This window comes from Phyllostomus discolor, chromosome 11 (assembly GCF_004126475.2).
Source record: "Phyllostomus discolor isolate MPI-MPIP mPhyDis1 chromosome 11, mPhyDis1.pri.v3, whole genome shotgun sequence".
NCBI classification, from domain to species: Eukaryota; Metazoa; Chordata; class Mammalia; order Chiroptera; family Phyllostomidae; genus Phyllostomus; species Phyllostomus discolor.
Genome location: NC_040913.2, coordinates 34,348,403 through 34,368,219, shown reverse-complemented (window position 1 = coordinate 34,368,219; position 19,817 = coordinate 34,348,403). Strand labels below are relative to the sequence as shown.

At 35.7% G+C, this 19,817-nt stretch overlaps 1 protein-coding gene across 1 annotated transcript in view; it reads left to right on the top strand.

The window, feature by feature from the left end:
- TDRD3 (tudor domain containing 3) overlaps positions 1 to 19,817 on the top strand; it is a 163,490-nt gene that overhangs the window by 35,035 nt on the left and 108,638 nt on the right.

The window sequence follows — 19,817 nt, the reverse complement described above, 5'->3', positions numbered from 1 at the left end:
ATACATCTTGAGTATTCCGTGCCACCCCTACCCCCCCACATTTATTGCATTGGGAGCTTTCCTTTTTCACTGTGATCTTTCAGTGTATGTATGTCCTACTTCATCTTTGGAAAATTCCCTTTTATTTTGCTAATTTCCCGTATACTATTTTGTTGGTTTATTAGATAGTTATAGGACCCTCTGGATTATTTTTTAGGTTCCCTTACTTTTTTTGGTAAGAAATAAAGTAAAGAGATTAATATAATAAATACCAGTGTTTCAAATACCCAGAGTTGACATTGGTAATTGGTACATTGACTTTCTTTTTTTTTTCTAATAAAAAAAAGAAGTGCCCTGGCTGGCATAGCTCAGTGGATTGAGCACGGGCTGCAAACCAAAGCATTGCAGGTTCGATTCCCAGTCAGGGCACATGCCTAGGTTGCAGGCCATGGCCCCCAGCAACCACACATTGATGTTTTTCTCTCTCTCTCTTTCTCCCCCGCTTCCGTCTCTAAGAATAAATAAATAAAATCTTTAAAAAAAAAAAAAAAAAAAAGAAGTTTCAGGTACAAGTTCGCTTTTGACATACATCCCCTTCTTTCCCATTTCAGAAAAACTTCATTGTGGTTTTTGCATATAGTATATTTATAACCAAACAAAAACAGAAGTTTGGCTGCTGTCGCCCCAAAAGCCAAACTCATGAGGCAGATGATGGTACAAAAGGAAAGAGGTTTTATTTAGGTGCTTTGCAACCTGTGAGAATGGCAGACTCCCATCTTAAAGACCATCTCATCTTTTTGCCGTGGAAAAAGTCCAACTGGGTCCTTGGCAACATCAAGACAAAAGCCAGTGTCCTGAGTTCTTGCTCCATTTTAAAGTACAGACCTTTGGAGCCCACAGGCAGCTGCTAAGCAGTCTTAGTCCCCATCCAGGTAGCTTAGTTAGTTGCTAGCTGCTGCCCATTTCAGGCTCCCTCCAGGAGCCTGTGTGTGGAGCCCACACAGCCATGGGCCATGCAGCTGCCAGGGTCACATGGTTGCATGCTCACAGGAGAGAGCATGTGAATGTATAAGTGAGAGCATCACCAGATGGGCCAGGGAGAGCTTCTTTGTTTCCCCAGGATTATATTAGCTTGGGCTTGAGATGGACCAGGTACTTTCTCAAAATGACCAATCAACTTCCCAAACTTTTGCTTGCTTTGGGTGGGTCCACCTCTCAACCACTATCTTCTTTCCCCAGGCTTCACTGACAGGCCCCTTTCACCTTTCCTTTTGTGCCATTTTGATTCCTATGGTATGTGTGCCTGACTTCTCCTGGTCCCACCCCCAATCTGGTATTGGGGAGGGGGATTTTTTCCTATCCATTTATCTTGCTAACCTTTGTCATACTTGGGGCCATATCCATTAATCTTTCTAGCTTTTGTCAGTCTCAGTATAAGAACCTTGCCCTGCTGCCATCTTGGCCGATCAGGGAGACTCCCCAGCACTCTGACTGTTTTACAGTAACATATTCTTGAACATCATTAAAGGATACATTTACCTATATGTGTACATAAATAATACATAGGATTGCTTCATATATAATTTGAGAATTTACATAGTCATTATTTCATAGCTGACTATTTCTGCCTTCTCTCCATGCTGGTGTATATGTAGATTTATTTGTAAGATCGCCAAGCACAGGGCTTTGTCTTGCTTATTATGGAATCACTAGCATCCAGAACAGTGTCTGGCATATGCTAGGCACTCAATGTATATCTCTTAAAATTTTTTTTATTTATTGATTTTTAGAGAGTAAAAGGAATGAAGAGAGTGAGAAACATCAATTTGTTGTTCTATTTATTTACACATTCATTGGTTGATTCTTGTATGTGCCCTCATTGGGGATTGAACCCAAAACTTTGTGTATCTAGACAAACTCTAACCAACCAAGCTACCCTGACAGGGCTATATTTCTCAAGTGAATTAATATACTGTATTTTTTGGACTGTAAGACGCACCGATTCCCCTAATTTGAGAGGAATAATGGTAATGCGGCTGTTGAGTTCTGTTTACATTTACATTGGTGAAATATTGTGTTATTTATGTTATTAAATATTTTACCACATTTTTTGCTTCAAATTTTTTTTCCCTCTTTTCCTCTAAAACCTACTTGTGTCTTATGGTCTGAAAAATATGGGTAGTTTATCTGTAACTGCTGTGTACTAGTCAACTGTATATATATATTACATCACATTTTATTTAATAATTTTCTTGCAGATGGATATTTAGGTTGTTTATAATTTCCATGCTTTTTAATACAGCCTTGTGAAACATGCATACATTTATCTCCCTGTACTTGTGTTTGAGATTTTTATCTGAAATGCTTATCTAGAATTGGAGCTGCTGGTAAGAAAAAAACTTTAAAATTTATCTTGATACAAACAAATAGCTCTTCAAAGTTTCCTGGTTTTAAAAGTTCTCTCCATATTTTTTCTTCATTTGAGTGCTTTGCCTCCTGGGCAATAGTTTTAGCTTATTATCAACTTTTTAAAAATGATAATCTACAGCCACCGAACCTTTTCATGCCTTATGTTTGAAAGAGTTAACATTTGATCTTTAAACCATCTTAGTTATTCCCCCTTAAAATAATTTATTGAAGTAAAATTTACATAGGATAAAATCAACATTTTAAATAAAGTGAACAAGTTGGAGCCCTGACTATTGTGGTTCAGTGAGTTGGGTGTTATACAGCAAACTGAAAGGTCAAAGGTTCGATTCCCAGTCAGGGTGCATGCCTAGGTTTCCGGCCAGGTCCCTGGTTGGGGGCACGTGAGAGGCAACCAATCGATGTTTCTCTCCTTCTCTTTCTCTCCTTCTCTTTCTTCCTCCTTTCCCCTCCCTCTAATAATAAAAATAATAAAATCTTAAAAAAATATAAAGTATATGTACCTCATATTATGTATGTGTAAATACATACATATATATGTATTCTTATTTTCTTTTTTTTTTTCCTGAGAGAAATTTCTTGACATTTTCCATATTTAGTATTGGGTTTTTAATTTTAGTTATTATTTTTAATTTCTAGGAACCCTTTTTTCTTTATTAGTAATGTTTTTCATAATATCCTGCTCTTTTATAGATACTTTAATATTATTCATGGTACTATGTTTTTCTTTGATCTCTTGATTCTCTCTCAGGGAATTTATTGAGACTTCTCCCCTTCTGAATTATTTGTTCCCTATAGTGCTGTTTTTATTTTTTTGTTTATTATTCTTGGTCTCTGTTTCACATTGTAACCATTTCCCCAGTTATCCATGGTATTTGGTTATTAATTCACATTTTAGAATTAGCCAGGAGAAAATCACTCTCCCAGGGAGGGATTTCTAAACTGAAAGGCTTTGCTCTGGAGTGACCAAGTGGATTATTTAACAACTCACTCTAGGGTCTGTTAAGTGCTGGAATTAGAGGGGCTTATTTTCTCTGGTACCCAGTGAAAATAATTGCTATCTTGGTTCTAAACAAAAAGATCACTTGGTTTCTCTAAAGCAAAACCCTATTTTTCTTTAAATCCTACTCTTCCAGCCTCTTGCCCCTCCCCCCTCCTCTTCTTCCTCCTTTTTCTTCTTCTCTCTTTTTTTAAAATGTGGGCAAATACCTTGTTGCCAGAGTTTGAGTGTATGTCCTTGACCAGTGGAGGCTGAGAGAATGTTGACCATTTTTTTCTTTGCCTCTTTCCTCTTCTTACTCCTCTTCCTTACTCCTCTTTGGTTTCATATATAATCCCACCCTCTCTCCATACTCCACTCCACTAAAAATAGACATTTGAAAAGTTTTGCTCTGGCAGGTCAGTTGGTTGGAACGTCCTCCCATAAACCAAAAGGTTGTGGGTTCATTTTTTGTCAGGGCATGTGCCTGGGTCATGGGTTTTTGGTCCCAGCCGAACATCAGCTGCCTGCAGAAAGTCTGGGCATGTACAGAGGCAACTGATCAATGTTTCTCTCATGTGATGTTTCTCTCCCTTCTCTCCTTTCCTTCTCTCTCTCTACAAAATAAATAAATAAAAATATTTTCAAAAAATTTTACCCCAGTGACATCGAAAGCCCCAAGCTGAATTTCCGTAAGACTGAAAGTCTCCCAGACTGTCACATGAGTGAAGCACAGAAGTGTCGAGGGTGTCTGAGTTCCACGCTGGATAAAGGGATTAGTGATGGACGTGTGCTAGGGCAGGCCCTAACATTTCTGATTTTGCCCACAAAGAGAGGCAAGCTGCATGAAAGATACTTTCCCAGACTTTCTTGCAGGCTTAATTTTATTTATTTTTCAGTGCTTATTTATTAAATTCTTCTCAGGTCCCCTCTGTGTGTCAGGCATTGGAATAAATACTTTATATATGTTATGATATTTATAGTTCAACCTTAACTCATTGAAGAAGGCATTGCTATCTTAAATTTGCAAATAATAAACAGAGGTCCAGAGAAATCGACTAGTTCATTTGAAAATTATTTCATTACATATGTCCTTTCACAAAATTTATTCAGTTTGTTCTTACCTAGAGGAACTCTGAAATGGGCAGGACAGGTCATTTATACAAGGAACTAAATATAGTGATAGTGACTGAGAAAAATGTTCAGTTGAAGCCTAATTCTGGGTGAAGAAAGGCAACAGAGGAGGAGACTTTTGAGTTGCATCTTGAGCAATGAATAGGAGTTTTTTGAGGAAGGTCAGGTGAAGGAAGGGAAAAGTGAAAGAAAGTGTAAAGGTGAATGCATGGTTTTGGAGTAGGTGATAAATTAAGTGTGATTTAAGGTCACTTGTTTGTGAGGGCACAGTGGTGACTAACATACAAGTCTCCTGAACATCAGCTGCCTGCAGGACATCTTCACTTGGTAGTCTTGCAGACATAGCACATCAGGCTGGCCCTAGTCTGAATTTACCATTTTCCCCTCAAACTGCCCCTCCCCAATGTCTCACCATCCATCCCCACTTGCCTTCATTGTCCTTGAGTCACCAGATACTATAGATTTTTATCTCTCAATGCCTCTTGCTTGCTTCTGCTTATTTATACTCTTCTCATTGCCTCAATACAGGCCATCGTCATCTCTGATTTGGATTGATGTAGTAGCCTCCTAATCAGTTTCTCAGCTTCCAACATTGCATCCTTCCTGTCTGGTTTTCTGTTGTATGCAGGCCAAAACTTCCCTGGTTGATCCACATGGTGGTTACAGTAAAGAAAGAGGTCCAAGCAAAGGGTTATTCTGTAAAAACAAAGCTTCTCTCAATATCATCTTGAGTGTTCAAATTCAAGTTTCACAGTGGTATGGTGAGATGCTTTCAAGGAAATGGCTGAAGAAACTGAGAAAAAGGACCAGCAAGCCTGGAAAGGTAACAGGTGCATATTATGGCTTTAGAAGTCTTTAGTGACTCAGATTCAGATGGGACATTAAAGAGCATCTCTTACAGGGCAAATTTTGTATTTGAACCTGAAACACAGAAGTGTGAAGTTTTTTTTTTAATCATCTCAGGTCATACTTTTAGGACAAAATCCAGGTTTCAGATTCTGAGCATCTTTTTACTCTGTGTTTAAATGTGGTTACTGAGAGTATAAACTGGAAATAGACCCCTGAAGTTAGCATGCCAGCTCTGTCATTTGCAAGCTGTGTCCCTGAGCAAGTTAATTAAGTACTTTGTGCCTGAGGTGCCTTATCTGTAAAATGCATAATAATAGTACCTAACTCATAAAGTTGTAAGTTAATATACAGGAAGTACTTAGACTAGTGCCTGGCACATAGTAAGGAACATTAGCTGCTCGTATTATTATTCTAAGATATCCTGAGTTCAGTCCTGTGTGTGTCCTAATTTATATAAAATGTTACTTAATTCTGGCATTTTACAATACAGGGAAATAGCCATAGTGCTTACAGCTTATTCATCATGTATTATAGGGTTAGATTATGCCAATGATTTTCAAGTGATGTGCTGTAAGAATTCTTAAAACATGCAATATCTGTTTAGTCAAGGGCACTGACCTCATTTCCCTCAGATTATCAAATTTAAAAAATGACAACAGCTAACACAACAATAACCATCCAGTGTGCATGAATCAAAATTATACCTGGTTTTTGTCAGATCTGCAAAAAAATATATTTTTTGGTGTGCCACAGAATTTTAGTAATTAGTTTATGTGTGCCATGAGATGAAAAGGTTGAAAATCACGATTAGAAATCTGATATTGGTGAAGGATATGGCTTGACTCCTTTGTGAAGGCTACAGTGGAGTACTGAAAAGCTGCATTGGGATTTGAATATCTGGTGTTGGATAAGCTCTTCTGTGACTCACTCCCACAAAGCAGCCATTCAGCAGATGTTTTTCAAATTTGTGATTTAACATCACTCTTTTGAGGCTTTTTAGGCTACTTAAAAATAGTGTTAAATCCTCAAATACTAAAATATTAATATGAAATATATTCTGTGTGTATTAAGTGGGAAAGTAGGCTGGCTCCCTTGTCTAATCAACTCTATTTAAAAAAATAGAAAACACATTGTTTATTGTAGGACTCCTTAGAGCATTCTTCTTGTCTTATTTTAGCTTGTCTTGTAACTTTCTTAAAGAGCAATATGATATATGGTCAAGCTTACTTGGTCTTGAGACTGGTTGTTTTGGCAAATGGAAATCTACTAAAATTTGTAAAATAATAATCATGTGCCTTAGACTTGTATTAATAAGTGAGTTATTCCTTTAGTAAGGCAAAAGTTATAAGAAATTCTGTAAGTGTCAAAGAGGAAAACTTCCAGTTGAGAAAGGTATAAAATTGATAAATGATACCTTTCGTACTTTTACAGACTTTATAATTCTATATACCAGCTTAACATTGCAGTTATAGAATATATTACTGATGCTACAGTTTGGACATAGAATATGCCTTTGACTACTACAACTTGCATATGTATTTCACAGCTCTGAGCTTTTTATAATCTTGCAAGGTTTGTCATTCACAGAAATGACTGATAGTTCCGTTGCCAGTAAGAAGGAAAACAGGATTATACGTTGGTGTCCTAGTTGCAGGGGTTGTGTTCTTTCAAACCTCAGCCCATCATACCATTTCCTCTTAAGGGTCTGCTCTGGGCTTCCTCTGCAGACTTAATTGCCTACTTTGCCTTATTTACACAGGGTACATTAGAACAGTTTTGCATCTTTTCATTCTAGCTTCTTATTTTCATGTCTTCCAGTTCACTGGGCCTTTGATTTCTTAAAGGTGGGTCTGAACTTCCAACTTCACATTATCTTGTGTCAAATAATTTCCCAAATATAATTTTGCTGAAAGGAGGAGAAAAAAATTCATGAGACCTAATTACCTTTAAGGAGACTTAAAGAAATTTTTTTGTTTATATTTTTGCCCTGTGAAAGGCCCAATTTTTGTAACCTAATTGATACATGATTGCTGTTACAAACACTAGAATCTATATCTGTATATTGTATCTACATCCATTGGCAATGAAGTGTCAGATTTTTTGACACTTCAAATAAAGATAAAGTAAGAAGATTTGAGTCCTTATTTAAAACCACCTGCACAGCCCTGACTGATGTAGCTCAGTGGATTGAGTGCAGGCCTGCGAACCAAAGGGTTGCTGATTTGATTCCCAGTCAGGGCACATGCCTGGGTTGCAGGCCAGGTCCCCAAGTAGGGGGAGTGAAAGAGGCAACCACACATTGTTGTTTCTCTCCCTTTCTTTCTCCCTCCCTTCCCCTCTGTCTAAAAGTAAATAAATGAAATCTTTAAGAAAATAAAACAAAATAGAATTGACAGCATGGGATAAACACAGAATAGAAAGATTTATTTTACATGAAATAGTACATTTTATATGAAGTAGTACATTATATTTTTTTAAGATTGTGTTTATTTTGAAAGAGAGGACAAGAGAGGGAGAAAGAGAGGGAGAGAAACACCAAAGAGAGAGAGAGAACTAGCACTTGGTTGCCTCTTGCACACAATTCTGACCTGGTAATGAACCAACCCAGGCATATACCTTGTGTGTAGACAGTTCAGGGATCCTCTTTGAGGGTCCTTTCTTTATAGGATTCCCCCATGCACTTCAGTGCTGCTGGTTTCTCCACTTCCCTTTTCCACAAATCAGAAAGATTGTGGCTATATCCTTCTGTAGCTTGCTGCTATGTCCACCATTTGAACTGTACTTTTTCCTAGGCAAAAAGCCCCAGGGACTAGAAGTTACTTGTAGCTCTCTGTCTTATCTGAGAGAGCATGTATTCCCCACCAGTGTGTTCTGCGCATTCTCCAGTAGCTTTAGTGGCTTTTTGCATTTTGTCCTGAGGTTTAGTTATTTTCTGAAGCAGGAGGTGGGATGGACAGTTTAAGGGTGTTGTAATGTATCCATTAGGGTCTTCATCATACTTAGAACTGGTATTTTAGGGATCGCATATTTATTCCTCTCTTTTTAAATGGGGATAATAACATACACACACATCTAATAGGTATGGAAATCACAGGAGTCAGACAAGTAAACTTCAACACATGACTCAGGGTAGGAAAGGATGGTGCCATTTATCTGTAATCTTAATCAGTTATTGAAAGTGTTTTGTTAATTGTAAAGCTCTTTAGGGATATTTGTTTATCAATTAAAATTTCTTAAAATAAGACATTACTTTAAAATAATCATTTCATTAAAACATTTAAATTATCCAAAAGCACAAAGTAATTTATAACTTTAAAGTTCTTTTTCCCCATTCTAACATATACAGGGTGGCACAAAAGTAGGTTACATTGTGATTACATGAAACAGTTTATTCTTGTATTATTTTATTAATTATTATATTTTCCATAGAAACAACTATAAATCTACTTTTGCCCCACCCGGTATATATATTTTACATAGAAGTTGGCCATGATAGATTCTTAAATGAAAACATATATTGCAGAATATTTTGTATCAAATGAGTCTATTTTTTACTTTTTTGTAACATTCTGAAATAATTTCAAACTTAAAGAAAATCGCAAGAATAGTACAAAGAACTTCTGTATATACCTTTCATCTTAATTCACCAATTGTTAACATTTTACCAGATTTGCTTTTTTATTCTTACCCTTTTTTCCTCCCCCTCCCTTTTTGTCCTCTCTCTGTACAGTTGTAATTTTTTTTTTCTGAACCATTTGAGAATAACTTGCTTATATCATGCCTCTTTTACCCCTAAATACTTACGTATAAAATGAGTCTATTTTTATAAATATATTTCCTTCCAAATTCCATTCCTACCTATGTGTATGTATATATTACAAGGGTACACCTAAGATTGCTACTACTGTTATTTTTTGGAAGAAGAATTGGGGAAGGACCACTATCAAATTTTAATTATACATCTGAACAGTTTGTGTTTTATTATTTATAGCCTAAACACACCAAACAAATTCTGGGAGGATTCATTCAGGAAGAGTTAATGAATCAAGGCATTTAAATTTAATAGAAAGTATTCTTGTTTGTAGATTCTAATCTAAACATGACCTTTCAAAAATTGTTTTTTATTGAAATGAATCAGTACTTTATAATTACTTAAATTCATAATAGGTATGTTTATTTTCTCTGGCTGCTGTCACAAATTACCACAAACTGGGTGGCTTAAAACAACAGAAATGTGCTCTCTCAGCTCTGGAGGCCAGAAGTCTGAGGTGAAGGTTGTGCAGAGTTGTGCTTCTGCCAGAAGGGCCAAGGGAGAATCAGTTGCTTGCCTCTTACAACTTCTGGCGGTTTCTGGCATTCCTTGGTTTGAGATCTCATTACCCTAATATCTGCCTTCATCTTTACATGGACTATCTCTGTGTGCCTCTCTCTTATAAGGACACTTGTTATTGGATTTAGGGCCTAGCTGGATTCTTAACTTAATTTAGTATGTTAAGACCATTTTTCCAAATAAAGTAACATGCACAGGTTCCAGAGATTATGACATTTGAGTACCACTACAGAGAGGTATCATTACCAAACAAAGGGGGTTTGTCTGCCTGCTGCCACGAAAGCCAAACTCCTGAGGTAGTTGGTGGTGAAAAAGGAAAGAGGTTTTATTCAGATACCGCACAATCTGGGAGAATGGCAGACTCCCTGTCTCAAAGCTCATCTCTTCTGCAAAACCCAGACACAGTCCAACTGTCCTCAGCAAGACCGAAACAAAAGCCAGTGCCCAGAGTTCCTGCTTCATTTTAAAGTATCATTCTTTGGAGCCAGCAGGCCACCGCTAAGTCATTATCCAGATAGCTTAGCTTGTTTCTAGCTGCTGCCCATTTCAGGCTCCTTCCTAAAGGCTATGGGAATGGGGCTGCTAAGGCTGCATGGTCATGCACTACCAGGAGACAGCTGCAGGTGGGCAAGAGTAGGGATAGCAGGAGGGTGGTGGGGGGGGGAGAGAGAGAGACAGAGAGAGAGAGAGACACTCCTTCCTGGAGGCCAAGGGCCTTGTGGCTTATAAGGCCACATGACCGGTGGAGAGAATGGGTGAAACACCTTTCGAGTGCAGTCCCTGAGCCAGAACACAGAGCAAGAGAGCATTTCTTGGTTCCTTCAGGACAGACCAGGTGCTTTCTCAAAATGACAAATCAGTCTTCCAAATGTCCATGTACTTTGGGTGGGTCCACCTCCCAACCAATCCCTTCTTTCCTCAGGCTAGACCAACAGACAGGCTTTTTATGTCCAGCAGCTCTCCCTGTGCCGTTTTGACCTCTGTAGGTCATGTACCTGCCTCCCCCTAGTCCTAGCCCAGTCTTCTACTGGAGGGGTTAAGGGAGAAGGGCTTCTTGTCAGCTCAGTTTAAGAGCCTCCTCCTGCCGCTATCTTGCCAATGGGTGGAGACATCCTGGGCTCTGACAGTCCACTGGTAGCAGTATGGGTATATGTTTAAATTAGGTGTTCTAAGCTAAAAAAATTGAAACCTTAAAATTTATTTAGAGCATTTCAGTTTCAAAAATGTAATTAATTCCAAGCATTTTGTATTTAAGATGCATTTTAAAGAAATGAAAATTAGAAGTATTCATATTTTTTGTCTAAGGTATATATGAGACTATTCACTCTTGGCAAAACATTTATTTCTTTAATATTTATTTAATTTAGTACCATATTTAAATGACTACTCTTTTTGATGTTTAGACCTCATTTAGACCACTTCTCTTTAATTTATGGAGAATTGTTATATTATTAGATGCTACAATATATGATTACACTAGAAACAAATAAGCATTTATATAATTGACTATGATAATTGAAGTAGATTTTCTTTTTTAAAGTTTTGAATGAATGACATTAGGTTAAATTAGAATCAAATATAGAACATCTAATTTAAAAATTAAATGTTGCAATTATAATTCTCTGTGCTGCAGAATTTAAAAATTATTACTACCAGCTGTTTCTTAACATTATCTTAAATGTTGACATAAATGGTAGACTAGCCAAAAATGATGACAACGTGTTTTCCATTGGAAATTCTGTTTGGGGCAGAAACAGTTGTGTATTCTCATGGAATAATTTATTTTCTTATTGTTAAAAACTATGTATATTCATCCATCATTGTAAAATTGGACAATTTGACCGAATTAAGTAATAACATTTTTTAAATCTTGTTGGAATATTTACTTCAGTTCTCAGTGAATTTCAGGTGATTATTATTAGTGGGTAAGAAATAAGCAGTTCAGTTTTTTTGTAATGATGCATGCACACTTTCGACTATTAGCTGTAGTCTTTAAGGAAATACGTTTTATTGTCAAGCAAATTTCATTCTTTTGCTTTCTTTTTAGAACCTAGAAGACATCTTTGAGTATCATTATGTTTTGGCAGTATTTTGCAGAATAAACACCAATGTGTAAGAAGGAATAAAACTAGTATTTATTTAGCATCTACTTTTTACCAGATATGTGCTGTAAGTAAGTACTTCAGCTATTTCATTTATTCTTAAGAGTGTAGATCAGATGGCAGTCTCTTCAAGTTATTTATAAAAATACATTCTAATTTTTGTTATGCTATTTACAGTTTTAAATAGCATTTCTTAAGTAAACTTCTGAGTATGGGGTCCCCTGGGGTTGACCCTGGGAGTCTTCGGCATGGACTCTGCAGGTACTGGGCTGTGCTGCAGTGGTCAGTGTGAAGGGCATCAGGCCTGAGTGAGCCTCTCCACCTGCTGTGTGGTTTTACAGCCATCACCTTTGTGCTGCATGCAGGAAAGATGACCGAGATACCAAATAAGCTTACATTTTGCAGTTTGAGTTATTAAAAAATAACCCCAGCTCTGTTGGCTATGACCCCAGAGCTGGTCATAGCTCTGTAATAAGCTATGAAAATGTTGAATTAGACTAGGACATAAATTATAACCTTCAATGAAAGTAAAAATATCTAGGATTTCATACTTTTATACTTTCAAGTTTATCTGAAGGCATGGCTTACGAAAATGAATAATAACATAGATAGGTACCCATTACCACTGTACTTTGTAATATCTCAATTATGGAATTTCAAAGAATTTATAAATATTTGCTCTTTGGTTACAATTTTTTTACCAAATAAATAATCTAGGGATAATGAATGTCTCCATGGGTTGGTTTATGTCAGAAAAAATTTTTAGTATCTGAAAATGAATCATAAATAGAAGTTGTAATTTATTGCCACCTATCTTCTTACAGTTATTATTGTAAGTTGTCATGCTTATTTATGTTGACATCAGAGAAAACAACTAATGAATAATGTTGAAAATACTCTTTGTAGCTATTTCACTGCAAATAAACATTAGTCTCTAATAAGTTATATGTACTTTTATAAGTCTCTATTTCCAAAGAATGAATGTAGGAGAAATAGGAGAGAAAGTTGTCTTTTGATATACTTCAAATTTTTTTTTCTTGTGCGGAGATATGTCTTGAATACTTACTGAGTTTCTTTAAACACTGAGTGATCTTTATAGCAAAAACAAATTCTAAAACTAAAATAGCCTATTTTATTTTCTTTGCTGTCTCTACTTCCCAACAACAACAACAAACAATAAATGTCAGAAACCTTTATTTTAAAGCTAGCTTAGTACATCTTTGAAGTCTCAGCTTCCAATAGCAGTGATGATATTTTACTTGTGAAGCAAGGTTGTCATCTAGTGGTGTTTTCAAGTAGTACATCCTTTGGAATTGGTTAATAAATCAGCATTTTAAAGGAAGTGCTAACTAAACAAAAGAAATATAGGTTTCAATTTTTTGGAATTTAAACACTTTAAAATATTTTAAATTTTATATAACTTTACAAAGAGTTTTCCCTAGTACTTTTTCTCATGTCCATCTTTCAATCATTAATGTTAGGCCAAAAAGATTTTGACTGGCCACTGAAATGTTGACGTTTGAGTACTGTGAATGTTAATCATGACGTGTACCAAGGCATTTCATAAGTCTTCACATCTCTAGAAGCTGCTTATTTAGAGAAAATAATGTTCCTGTAATACTAAGTAAAAACTTCTTTTACTTTGTTGCATATTCATCCTTTTAGTTTTTGTGCATATTAATTTTGTGAAACATTTGCTTCTAAAATGTAAGATTTTCATGATTTCTTTGCCTTTGGTGTTTCCTTATTTTTTTAATATAATAATGTGAAAATTTAGTGTAGAAGAAATGTAAATAAATTTTATGGTGCGTGTGTAAGTATGTGTGTGGGAAAATTTAATACGGGTTAGCTAAGTAGCAAAAATAATATGCATTTGTACATGCAAAGGAATTATAAAAAATAAAAACTGAATAATGCACTTTAGAAGATTTAGTTTTGAATAAATTACTTATTGAAAACAGTTTAAGATTGACACTAAATGTGGTTTTACTTAGTGATACTTTAAATAATACATAGTTTTATTCATATGACTCATTCATATATAAGTCATGGAGAAAATTAAATTTTAAGCTAGAGTTTATTCAGATCTCTATTGTAATTGTTGGAATAAAGGTTGTGGTATTCATTTTGGTATTGTGTAGGTGGCTACTTTGCCTAAAGAAGGAAAGAAGATGGTACTGATAGGAGAGGTACTTAGTTGTTAAGGGAAATGAATTAAAGACGTCTTTTTTCATATTTTACCATTTGTGTGTCATAGTCCTCCCACTCCTAAATTACTTTTAGTAGAATTCCTATCCTCCTATTTTCTGTGCTTAATAGAGATGTAGGCATGGAATTCAATGGATTCATTCAACTTACTGCTGGTATACCAATTTATATTCTTCTTGGTGATTTCTTTGACCTCTAATATATCTATAAACTGTAATGCATATATTGATTTCATCTGTACTAAGTTATTAGAAGCAGATTTTTTGTCCAAATCTTAGTAGCCTTTTTACTTTACTAATCTTGTTAAAACAGCTTAATACTGTATTTCTCCAAGTTGTATTCATCAATAGAAATTTATAAGCCACTTTCTTTTCCCCTAGAGGAGGAAATTAGCAAGTTATTTCAGTATCTGTGCCTAGGTATAAGAATAATAGCAAAACTGATTTTGGGGGCAGGTTTATTACAGTCCATTTACACTGTGGGGATGGGAACAGGATAGGGAGAGTGAATTATTCAGGTAATTAAAAATTTTTTTGATGTCTTGGGAATTTGCAATAGGTTGCCAACTTTCATATTTGCTAAGATTAAAGATACCTTTTGATATAAGCAGTTTTTTGATTGTCTGTTATGTTTTGTTCTCTCTTGTCCCCATATCAATTTGGGTAATTGAAAGTTAGTTATCTTTATTTTCTTTGTGTTTAAGGAGGAATTCATTTATTAAATTCTCATATTGACATTTGGATAATATATGTGGGCCAGTAATCTCAAGGTGGTGCAAATAACCATGTATAGATCAGAGATCCCAAAACCAGGAGACCATTTGGTCTGTGTTTTATTCAGATGTCATTAGGATTACCACATACCAGTTGTTGTCCAGATACCTCTTTCGTTTTTTGATTGCGTCCATTTGGGAAGAATGTTTTCACTCTTTTTTTTTTTCCTTTGGCATTTTAAAGAATTCTTAGTTGTCTTCAGCCTAATTTGTATATGCATTAATAGATTTCATTTTCTGTCTTTGATTACTTTAGGGATTCAGATCTCAGTGCAGACGTGAATGGATACCAATGCTTGGGTGGTGGAGGTGGGAAGAGCATAAAACTTTTGTGCCTGCTTTTTAGTGTTTGTAGTCAATTAGAACAATCTCTCTCTCTCATCTATTTATATTTAGAAGTCTGAGAAAAGGGTGAAATCTATATATTTCTAGTTCATAAAATATTTAGACCAAACTAAATGATTTGGCACCTTTTAGTCTGATGTAGATGACTTTGGTAAGAACATTTTTTACATGCACAATTATGTTCACTGCTCTCCAAGAATCATACAGAGTGACCTGAAGACATAGTTCTTTTCCTCTTTTGCTTGCAAAGAAGGTCAGCTACAAATAGTATATCATTTGAGAGATACTTAATGGCACAACCCTGGTGTCAAACACAACTTGGAAATATACCAGAGCAAACAATCAGATACATTCAATAAACAAATATGATTAGTAAGTACAAAGTGTGTGTGCCACATCCAGGCTTGTACATCACTTTACCAACCCCCCACCCCCCCAAAAAAAAACCAAACAAAAGAAACCCCAAACAAACAACACCTAAAAAAAGTAAAAAGATCTGACAATAGCTGCTTTACCTGTCCTATAGTCAACTGGAGCTGAGTTGTGGCTGCTGTCTTTAGATGAGCCACGAACTCTTTGTGGCTCATCTAATGAGGATCCTCATTAGATGAGGAGGATCCTCCTCATTATGTAAGACTCAGGATTTTACCTGCTCTTAGAGGGGTGGATAAAAGGAAAATTGTCTCTCTTTTCTCTTACTGATGATAGTAAAAGGTGGTAATGATGATCCACTATCTGGATCAAATAAATGAGATTCAAATGATAGAATTTGTTTCTATCACAGTTTTGTGTCAGTTGAGATTATTGAACTATAGTTTGGACATGTCTGCTTTACATGCCCATGTGACTTCTGAACAGGAGTTGTGGTAGTGGCACTGAGGCTATGGGATCCTTCTTATGGAATATGTATTCATTATCTGTAATAGGAAACCTCCTCTCCCCCGAATTGGTGGATAGTAATTAATTCCAAGCTTTTACTTCAGAAGTAAAAAGAGTTGCTTAGGATTACGAATTTAGTGATTTTGAGTAAGACAGAATTTTAACTTCTATGAAAAAGGAAGTACTTTCTAAAATCGTATTTTAAAAACTTGAGTACTTACTAAATTGTGATTTTAAACGCCATTATTTGAAGGTAAAATTAGTGAGAAATGTTAATCTATTCTGTATCATACAGAAATTCAACCCTTTCATGTCCTTCTTGTCAATAAATTGTATTCTGATGTATTTTTAGTTCATAATGGTAGTGAGTGGTTTTATAATGTTAATTTTTCGAAGTCTCCACTAGAGAGGGAAAATCCAGTGTGCTTTACTGGCTGTTTTAGTAAGCAAGAGCCCTCTGGGGTTCGTTTCTTCTTTAGAGTCCATGCCCTTGAGTTTTGTAGGTTCAAAGATGGCACATGGGGTCAGATCTCATGCCAGCTCCAGTTCCCATTCCTTTCTTTCTCAGTGACCTCATTAAGGCTGGTGAATGTTGTGTTGTTTTGTTCTTTCAGTTACTGTGCTACTGTGGTGCATTTTGAAGTCAATTTGGACATTTGACTTTTATCACTTGTTTTACTCATTGATAATGTTGGAGTTTTAAATGTTTACAAAAACAAAATGATTTTTTTGTAAATCTAAGTTATGGTTAATTTAGGTTGAGTCCTTCTGTGAAAATGGTGCAGTAGATACAGGAGGATCACCAGTATTAGTGGGAGATGTGTGAGTGGTTCTCCTGATTCTTGATGCTGATGGAGTAGAGCTATATGCTCAAGTCCTTTGAGTTTTCAAAACATGAAGGATGAGTAAGGGAGACTTGTAAAACTTGCAGATTGAGACTGAGGTACATGGAGGGTCAAATTTCCTTCTACCCCCTTATGGATGCTGCCTTGACAATATTTTTAGATTTTCCCTTTTTATATCCTATAGAGATTGGTATTTTTATTGTTATAACAATTTTTGTATTTCTAATTTTTAGTATTAGTTCCCTGATCTTTTACTATGAAACTATACCTATTTTTTAAAAATATATTTAGGTGCTTACTGTGAAGTTGCCTAGTTGTAGCTTTTTTGTATGTGTTGGTGGAGTATCTAGTTGATTGAGAAACTGATTTGTACAGATATTGGCTTATGTTTATGAGAAGCTCACATTTCTAATATTAGCATTAGTTATTGATAAATAAAAATGGTGTGTTGTAAATAAAAACTGGGAGGATGGCCACAGGGAAGGGGAGGTGAGGGGAGGGGAGGGGAAACGGGAATCTGTAATAGTGGAAGCAATACAAAATAAAAAATAACAACAATAAAAATAAATTTAAAAGTGGTGTGTTGTAATAAAAAAAACTACCGAACTGAAAGTCAGAAAGCATTCTTGTTTTTACTTCGTGTCACTTAAGTTTGTATTTTGGGGCAAGTTTAATGAACAACTTTGGACCTTTTATATAGCTGTAAAAGAGAAGAGGTGAACTTTGATTATTTTAATGATCTCTTCCAGTTCATCTGACATCCTGTAATCTTTTAATGCTAAAGAGTTGCCTTTCTAGAAAGTAAAGTATTTTGTTAGTGATTCTATGTTATTTCCCCATTGTGTAGGAATTTTGAAAGTTGCATTTTTGTAATAACTCAATTAGTATTTAATATATCACTTATATTCTGTTGTGTACTGACGATTTCTGAAATCAGCCTCAACCTATACTTATCTCTCATTTCTCCCCCATTTCCCAGTCAGAATGTTCCAGCTTATTACTTCTAGAAAGTGCTTCACACTTTTTTACTTCCATATTTTTGTTCATACCATTCCCTTTTATGTAGCTTTTCCCATCCACTCACAGCCACTTTGAGCCCCTATAACATTTTTTTAAATTCTCACCCAAGAATATATTTATTGATTTGAGGGAGAGAGCAGGGGGAGGGCGGTGAGAGAGGGGAGAGAGAGAGAAACATGGAAGTGAGAGAGAAATAGTGATTGGTTGCCTCCCATACACACCCCAGCCAGGTATCAAACACACAATCTAGGTATGTGCTCTGACCAGGGATTGAATCTGAGACCTTTTTGGTGTATGGGACGGCGCTCCAACCATCTAAGCCACTTGGCCAGGGCTTTAACATTTTGTTCATAATTATTTTGGCTTTATATGATAGTTGTTTATGTATTGTGTTAAGCTATATATGAGACTGTGAACTCCTTAAAGACAGGTGCTTCATTTTCATCATTTTACTAATTTATTACTGAATCATAGTATTTTTCACATAAAAAGGACTTTATTAGTATTTGTAGAACTGAATATATAATTAATGAAAGATACAGTCAATGGCTATGAACAGTGTAAAATTAACAATTAACAGGATAATAAGGAAATTTACTTAGCAATTTTGAATTAAAGTATGTTTTAACAATCTGTGCTGACTGCAAACATTTGTATTGCATGGTCCTTTATGTTCTATCATAACTGCCTCCCATTCATTTGTTCTTACAGACTCATCTACATACTAACACTTGTATATGTTTTTTTCTCTGTAACCCACTTGCTTTCATTCATCACTATACTTTAGCCTTCTGTGGTCTTAAACTTTTAATAGTATCTAATTTTGTTAAACACATTCTTTCTTTGATTTATATGTATACTTTCCTGACTTTATCTCCTTGATTTTGTTCATAGGCTTATCAACTTTAATCTACTGGTATTCTTTTACACTCTTCAATTTACATTTCTTTTCTCTTGCTCTTTTTACTTGAGAGAACTCATTCATTCTGTTTCCTAAGGCACAAGCCCTTTGGTTGCTGTCTCCAAGTAGGGTTTAGTTAACGAGTATCTTAGAATCGGCCTAATGTTGGGGGTTGACCACTGTTGGGGGTTGACAGTGGAACTGCTGGCCCTCAGGAATGAGCTTGGGCTGGCGGTCAGCCTGGTACTCCTCTGTTTGTCTAATGGGAGAATGCTGGTGGTGGCAGTGCCAGCTAGCACTAGCCCTTTGGTTAAAGGAGTTGATACTTATTACAAAACATGTCAGATGCTAATGGGCATTTTTATAGATGAACTTTTGGGGGGATGAAACTTGAATTGTAGAAATTTGTCAAACAATTTCAAAATGGCTGTGTTGTGCATAAATGAATGGGTTAGAGATGATCCCCCTCCCTCAGATTCAGTAATCTTGAATTAATTATTGCCTGTGACAAATGTATGGTTAGTTTGGACTGTTTAAAAGAATAAAGGGCAATAAGATGATGAAGAAACTGAAAAGATACAGGAAGAGTAAAAGAGATAAGGTAAAGAGTTGCCTATCTTTGTGCTACTTGCAGTCAGTTGAAGGATTTGGGGGAACTTTGTGTTTAAAAAGGGGACTTGAGAAGATAATGTGAGAAAGTAGCACAGAGGAAATTTCTTTTGGACTAAGTTTAAAATTATGTTGTCTTAGCTCTGTTTTTACAGTGCATCTCAATCTCCAAGAGTTTACTGTATTACCAAATGTTTAAGTCAGAGATTATACTTGCGTAACAGTAAAAAGTAGCTAATACAGTCCTTAAGAAGTGTACTGATGTTTTAATTGTATTAACAAAATATCTTTTTAAGGATACAAAAGAGGAAAAATAGTACACTTTCTATTCTGTTCTATCAGATATAGTAAGTAATCAGGGAATATCCAGGACTCTTTCCCTAGTGTTTGTAGAAGCATTTCATGGTAGAGAACAAAATTGCATGTTGACTTAAACAA